The sequence below is a fragment of the Phocoena sinus genome, chromosome 20 (assembly GCF_008692025.1).
Source record: "Phocoena sinus isolate mPhoSin1 chromosome 20, mPhoSin1.pri, whole genome shotgun sequence".
Lineage (NCBI taxonomy): Eukaryota > Metazoa > Chordata > Mammalia > Artiodactyla > Phocoenidae > Phocoena > Phocoena sinus.
The window spans coordinates 22,976,875-22,984,457 of record NC_045782.1 but is presented as its reverse complement, the minus strand read 5'-3'; positions in this window follow the sequence as shown (position 1 = coordinate 22,984,457).

The window sequence follows — 7,583 nt, the reverse complement described above, 5'->3', positions numbered from 1 at the left end:
TCCCACTACTTGGCATATACCCTGAGAAAACCAAAATTCAAAGAGAGTCATGTACCAAAATGTTCATTGCAGCTCTATTTACAATAGCCAGGACATGGAAACAACCTAAGCGCCCATCATCGGATGAATGGATAAAGAAGATGTGGCACATATACACAATGGAATATTACTCAGCCTTAAAAAGAAATGAAATTGAGCTATTTGTAATGAGATGGATAGACCTAGAGTCTGTCATACAGAGTGAAGTAAGTCAGAAAGAAAAAGACAAATACCGTATGCTAACACATATATATGGAATTTAAGGGAAAAAAATGTCATGAAGAACCTAGGGGTAAGATAGGAATAAAGACGCAGACCTACTGGAGAACGGACTTGAGGGTATGGGGAGGGGGAGGGGTGAGTTTTGACAGGGCGAGAGAGAGTCATGGACATATACACACTAACAAACGTAGTAAGGTAGATAGCTGGGGGGAAGCAGCCGCAAGGCACAGGGATATTAGCTCGGTGCTTTGTGACAGCCTGGAAGGGTGGGATGGGGAGAGTGGGAGGGAGGGAGACGCAAGAGGGAAGACATATGGGAACATATGTATATGTATAGCTGATTCACTTTGTTATAAAGCAGAAACTAACACACCATTGTAAAGCAATTATACCCCAATAAAGATGTTTAAAAAAAAAAAAATATATAGTAATGTGTAAATGTCAATCCCATATTTATTTCTTTGGACCTATATTCTTTCATCCTATAATTATAAAAATCCTATAATCCCTTAACCTGTAATTATTTTTAAAAATCTAATTATTTATCATATATTAATAAAAATCCTATAATTCTTTAACTTATTGTTTACTTAATACTTGTCATGGGGTACTGGAGCTGGCTTATACTGGTTCATGGGAAGAGCTGAATTTTAAATTTTCAGGAATTTGTCATGTCAGTAGTTACAACTTTTATTATAAATAAAATAATATAAACTTATAAATAGTGCTAAAGTTAAAATTGGTTTTAGGTTAATTAATTCAATTTGTATGGGAGTAAGAAATAATTTAACAATAGAATACATATTATATTTAATGATTATAAATTTATTGAGAAAAGAGAGAATTGAGATGCAACTCCATTGCTTGTGGTTGAATTGCAATAATAAGTTAACTATGGATACAAATGTTAATTATGTTATTAAGTTCGGCCCCAAAATTTTTAGTTCATGAAAATAAGCTAAGAAAAAAAAAAATAATGTGGGTAAGAAAAAATACTGAAATATAAATGACAGGATAAAAATACTTTGCATAGATGTTAAAAATTAATGTAAAAGTTTCCTTCATAAAGCCCTGACAAAACATTGTGAGAAAAAGCCAAAATGTGTGGTTTCAACTACTGGGTATAAAGTTGATGAGTAGACTAAAATAAGAGCAAAATTTAAATCCATTCAGAACTTTTATATTAGTGTGCTAGGAACTGAATATACAAAGATGAGAAGACATTTATCCCAGCCCTCAAAGGGCTTTTCAATGATATGAAAAGGAAAATCTAATAAATTCTCTAATACAGCTAAGCTAAGCTTCCTGGGAAGTTTGCCTCAGTCCTACTAGAAGAATGACAAACTATTTTTAAATAAAAAATATTTGCTTCACTAATCTGATAACAATGATACTTTTCTCTAAAGTCAGAAGATAAAGGGGAAAAATTCTTACCTGCTCAACTGACAGAAAGCTACAAAGTCATCTTATTTCCATGGAATCTTTCACACTGAGTGTTTTCCTTGAAAATACAGAAGCATTCTTCTGAAAAAATTATGTCTTAGTTGATTATCTATTTTTCCTTTGTCTGTTATGACTTTGGAAACAGTGCCAATTTCTAAACAGTGCCAATTTCTAAAATCTAGCAAGCACTTCTCTTGCTGGAAATTATCCAGTGTCCATTTGTTTTTGAAAATAACAAAGTGCTGCATCAAAAAAAGGAAAGAAACTGAAAGGAATCATAATTTTTTTTAAAGTGATAATTATAGCACACACAAAATAATTCCTGAATGCTCCAGGTACTTGAGACTAACAGGCCAACTTCTTTTTCTTTGCGGTATGCAGGCCTCTCACTGTTGTGGCCTCTCCCATTGCAGAGCACAGGCTCTGGACGCGCAGGCTCAGTGGCCATGGCTCACGGGCCCAGCTGCTTTGCGGCATGTGGGACCTTCCCGGACCGGGGCACGAACCCATGTCCCCTGCATCAGCAGGCGGACTCTCAACCACTGCGCCACCAGGGAAGCCCAGGCTAACTTCTTAATAGAGAATACATGATTATCCTGGGGGTGGGGGGGTGAATATAAGTAATAATTTGGTGGAAACTTAAGGTGTTATATCAATTCATGATTGAAGAGAAACAGTGATTCTAAATTGGAGGGAGTAACTCAACCAGTTGGTAGTTTATATTTTAAAATCTTGTAAGGAGTGTTGGCTTAGATTTGTGCTGTAAACCCTAAATCAAAAGCAGCTCCTTACAGTTTTGATGGAAATTAATGACATAGTATCATGTAAGGTACATGATGTCAGAAATTTCTATTTTTGTTCACTATATTTACTAATAGTAAATACTATTTTACTAATATTTATTTTTTAATTTACATTGTGTCCCTATACTCATCACAGAGTAAAAAATTGACTATTTATAGAATAAATGAATGCCTGAATTAAAAAAATGAATGACAGAAAGAGGTACATAATTCTATGATATCAACTACTAGCCTCAATTCCAAGAATAACATATTACATTTGCTGTAATGTAATTAAATAGCTAGCTAACCTAGCCGATAAAGAATTCTGGCGTCTTGGCTTCACAATTTATTTGAAATGGTTTTAAGATGGCATCAACAAACAGTATTTATGCATTTATTCTGGAGAATTAGCTGGGCAAATTCCAGTTTTTGTTCAGTGAAATTCATTTATTGGAAGAATAAAGACTTGAAAATAAAACTTTTGTTTTCATTTGTTTATTGTCACACTATTAAGAAATTTGAAGATCTGTTAGTAAACCTTTCCCTTATTCTTTTTTTTTTTTACAAAAGAGCAAAATTAAATATATAGGCAAGTACATTAATGTCGTCAAAAACATCATACATATTTCCTTTGCTATTTCCAGGTTTTCATTCTTTACCACAGATGCAGAAGGCTAGGAATATAAACTCTTGGCCAGATTTTGCCATCAGCCTTCCCCAAAGAAAAGAAAAAAATATATATGTGTGTTATGTATATATATTTGGTGTGTAATTGTAATATGCAGCAGCAAATTGACTTTCATGCAAGGTTTCTTCCTTTAAAAGTCTTCTAGAAGAATTAGTTTATCCATAAGCTCTTCAGAGAATCAAGATGAGATTCATTATTTGTAAATAATTCCTGCTAGTTTTGTTGAATATCAGCATTGATTAACTGCTAGTTGTCATTTATCAGCTTCCAAGCCAGCTGATTCAGCTACTTAACTTTTTGTGTGGCTACAATTTCCCCCCTCAGATTTATCTTTCTCCTCTGCTTTACCCAGAACTTAGCATAGTATGATTTTCTAAGAGAGAAAGCACATATACAAACTATGATCCAAAACTAAATTTTTCAGCATCAACTTTTCAGAACTAATTTTGTTGATTTAGATGCATGAGTTGTTCCAACTTCCAACTGTTTGGTCTTCCCAGCATGACTGACACATTGGTAAGCAACGTTTCAGATGACTCCAGCTCCCACCTTTTGAGCTGTCTCAACAAATACCAAGTATTCTCCACTGTCCAAGGTCCAAATTCCTTACTCATAGAATCAGTAGCATAATAAACGGTCATATCACTTTCCTAACTTTTGGGGTAATTTTTATACAGCTTGGTAATAGCATTAGAAACCCTAAGATTTTACCAATTTTATTGATCTTTTTTAAAGAAAAATTTATGGTTTCTTAAAAATCTAATTGTGCAATGTTTTATGTTATTTTTTTATTTTTATATTTTTAGTTTTTCTTAATGTTTACTTACCTTGGGTTTAATTTGCTCTTCTTTTTCTGTTTTTTTTTTGTTTGTTTGTTTTTGCTTTTTTAAAATGTGGAAACATCTTTTCTAACATAGGCATTTAATACCATAAATTTCTCTCTGCTTTAAGTGTATCCCACAGATAGTAGTATACTGTGTTTCAATATTCATTCAGTCCAAAATATTTTCTAATTTTCTTTGGGTTTCATTGACCTGTGGATTATTTTCAAGTTTCTGCTTAATTTGCAAGTAGAGATTTGGGAGGTATCTTTTCTCATTGTTCTCTGTTAATTCCTTTGTGATCTGAGAAAACACTCTGAATTATTATGTTTCTAAATTTTTTGAGACACTTCCAACATATGAACTTTTTTGATAAATGTTCCACATAAACAGAAAAATATTCTATAGTTTCTTTTTTTTTAAACATCTATATTGGAATATAATTGCTTTACAATGGTGTGTTAGATTCTGCTTTATAACAAAGTGAATCAGTTATACATATACATATGTCCCCATATCTCTTCCCTCTTGCATCTCCCTCCCTCCCACCCTCCCTATCCCACCCTTCTAGGTGGTCACAAAGCACCGAGCTGATCTCCTTGTGCTATGCAACTGTTTCCCACTAGCTACCTATTTTACTTTTGGTAGTGTATATATGTCAATGCTACTCTCTCACTTCATCCAAGCGTTCCCTTCCACCAACCCCATGTCCTCAAGTCCATTCTCTACATTTGTATCTTTATTCCTGTCCTGCCCCTAGGTTCATCAGAACAATTTTTTTTTTTTAGACTCCATGTATATGTGTTAGCATACGGTATTTGTTTTTCTCTTTCTGACTTACTTCACTCTGTATGACAGACTCTATGTCCATGCACCTCACTACAAATAACTCAATTTCGTTTCTTTTTATAGCTGAGTAGTATTCCATTTTATATATGTGCCACATCTTCTTTATCCATTCACCCATCAATGGACACTTAAGTTGCTTCTATGTCCTTGCTATTGTAAATAGTGCTGCAATGAACATTGTGGTACAGGTCTCTTTTTGAATTATGGCTCAGTAGTGGGATTACTGGGTCGTATGGTAGTTCTATTCTTAGTTTTTTAAGGAACCTCCATACTGTTCTCCATAGTGGCTGTATCAATTTACATTCCCACCAACAGTGCAAGAGGGTTCCCTTTTCTCCACACCCTCTCCAGCATTTATTGCTTGTAGATTTTTTGATGATGCCCATTCTGACCAATGTGAGGTGATACCTTGCTGTGGTTTTGACTTACATTTCTCTAATGGTTAGTGATGTTGAGCATTCTTTCATGTGTTTGTTGGCAATCTGTATATCTTCTTCGGAGAAATGTCTATTTAGGTCTTCTTCCCCTTCATTATTATTTAAATTTATTTAAATGACTATATTTTTATTGGTACTATTTTTTCTAAATAAGCTTTTTTTTGTCTACTCTTTTGAGTTTTGATGTTTTGTAGTTTATTTGATCTATTTATTCCATTTATTAATGGTTTATTTCATATACTTTTCATTGCAGCATCTGCCTGAGTCTCCTCTTGACTTGTTTCCACAATATATCATGTTTCTTTGTGGGTTAAGTTTTAGTAGAATTGTTTTCCACACTATAAATCTCCAAAGTCAGAAGTCATCTTCCAGATCTGCTATGTATTTGCTTTTAACAAGTACCTTAGCTGTAGAATCAAACAATGAGCAATATTTACAATATTCATTTTGGAACTACATTATAGAGGGAATATAACTATTATTGAAGTAAAATGTGCATACAATAAACCAAATCAATTTTAAAGATATGGTTAAATGATTTTGCTAAATGTATATAAACATGCAACCAACACAAAAATCAAGATAGAGATTTCTGTCATCCAAAAAGTTCTTCTTATTCACCTTTTCATTCAACTTGTCCAAACCATCCACAACCAAGAAAATGCATGTTTTCTGTGATTATAATTTAAATTTTCCTTACCTAGAATTTCAAGGAAAAGGAAATAGGGTTTCAAATAAAAAGAGCATGATTTTTTATGACTGACTTTTTTTGACAGGAATAATGGTTTGAGTTATTCATGTTGTTGTGTGTATCATTAATTTGTACATTTATATTTCTGAGAAGTATTCCATTTACTGAATATACCATGCTTTGATAATCCATTCAGTGACTGGTGGACATTTCCCTTGTTTCCATTTTGGGGTTATAATGAATAAAACAGTTATGTAGATTGTTCTCCAAGTTCTTCTGTATGCAAATGTTTTTATTTCTCTTGGGTGAATACTTAAGATTGAAATTTCTAGTCTATATGATGATTAAGTTTAACCATATCAAAAACTGCCAAACTATTTTTCCAAGTGGTTGTACTATTTTACATTATTAATAGAAATATCTGAGAGTTCTATTTGTTCCCTATTCTCAGTAACAACTGACTTTGACAATCATTTTAATTTTAGCCATCTCGTTGGCTATATAGAAGTATTTCATTGTGAAAATTTAAATTTGGCTTAATGAAAGTGACATTTACATATGGTAAATTTTATTCTTTAAGTATTCAGTTCTGTGAGTTCTAATAAACACATACAATCTTGTAACTAGTACCACAATCATAATACATAGCAGTTCTATCACCTTACCCACAATTCTCCTGTGTCCATTTTTTAGACCATATACCACTCCCTACCTCCAATCCCTGGACCAATCTGACAGACTTTCTGTTCCTGCAGTTTTGCTTTACCAAAATATTATATAAATACATTCATAGGCTATATAGCCTTTGAGTTTGGCTTCTTTTATAATATTTAGCATAATGCAACTGAGATTAATCCATGGCATTGTGTGTGTTAGTAGTTGATTCTTTTATTGCTAAATGATATTTTAATTAATTAATTAATGTATTTATTTATTTTTGGCTGTGTTGGGTCTTTGTTGCTGTGCACAGGCTTTCTCTAGTTGTGGTGTGCAGGTTTCTCATTGCAGTGGCTTCTCTTGTTGCAGAGCACAGGCTCTAGGTGCATGGGCTTTTGTGGCTCATGAGCTTAGTTGCTCTATGGCATGTGAGATCTTCCTGGACCAGGGCTTGAATCCACATCCCCTGCATTTGCAGGTGGACTCTTAACCACTATGTCACCAGGGAAGTCTCGCTGAGTGATATTTGATTGTGAATGAACTACAGGTTCTTTTGCCATTCACCAAATAAGGGAAATCCATGTTGTTTTCAGTTTGGAATAATTATAATTAAATTATGTGCTTATTTATCATCCACTGAATTCCCAGGTTTACCTTGTCAATCATGTTAAAATTAAGGCATTGATGAGGAAAGAGGGAGACCTTGAAACTAGGGATGGAGATATCTGGTCAGACACAGGAAAAGCTGATTATATTACTCCATTGAGCCTCCTTTGTAAATGAAAGCAACTTTGTTTCCTATGCCTGAAGAAACTTAAAATTCCTGTTTAAAAAATAGTACATCAGAAACATCTGTAAATGACACACAAAATTGTTCTCAAAATTACAAAAGAAGATGGAAAACTAATGTTCTTCATGGTTGGGCATGCTCTCTTGTTAAACCCTAATCCT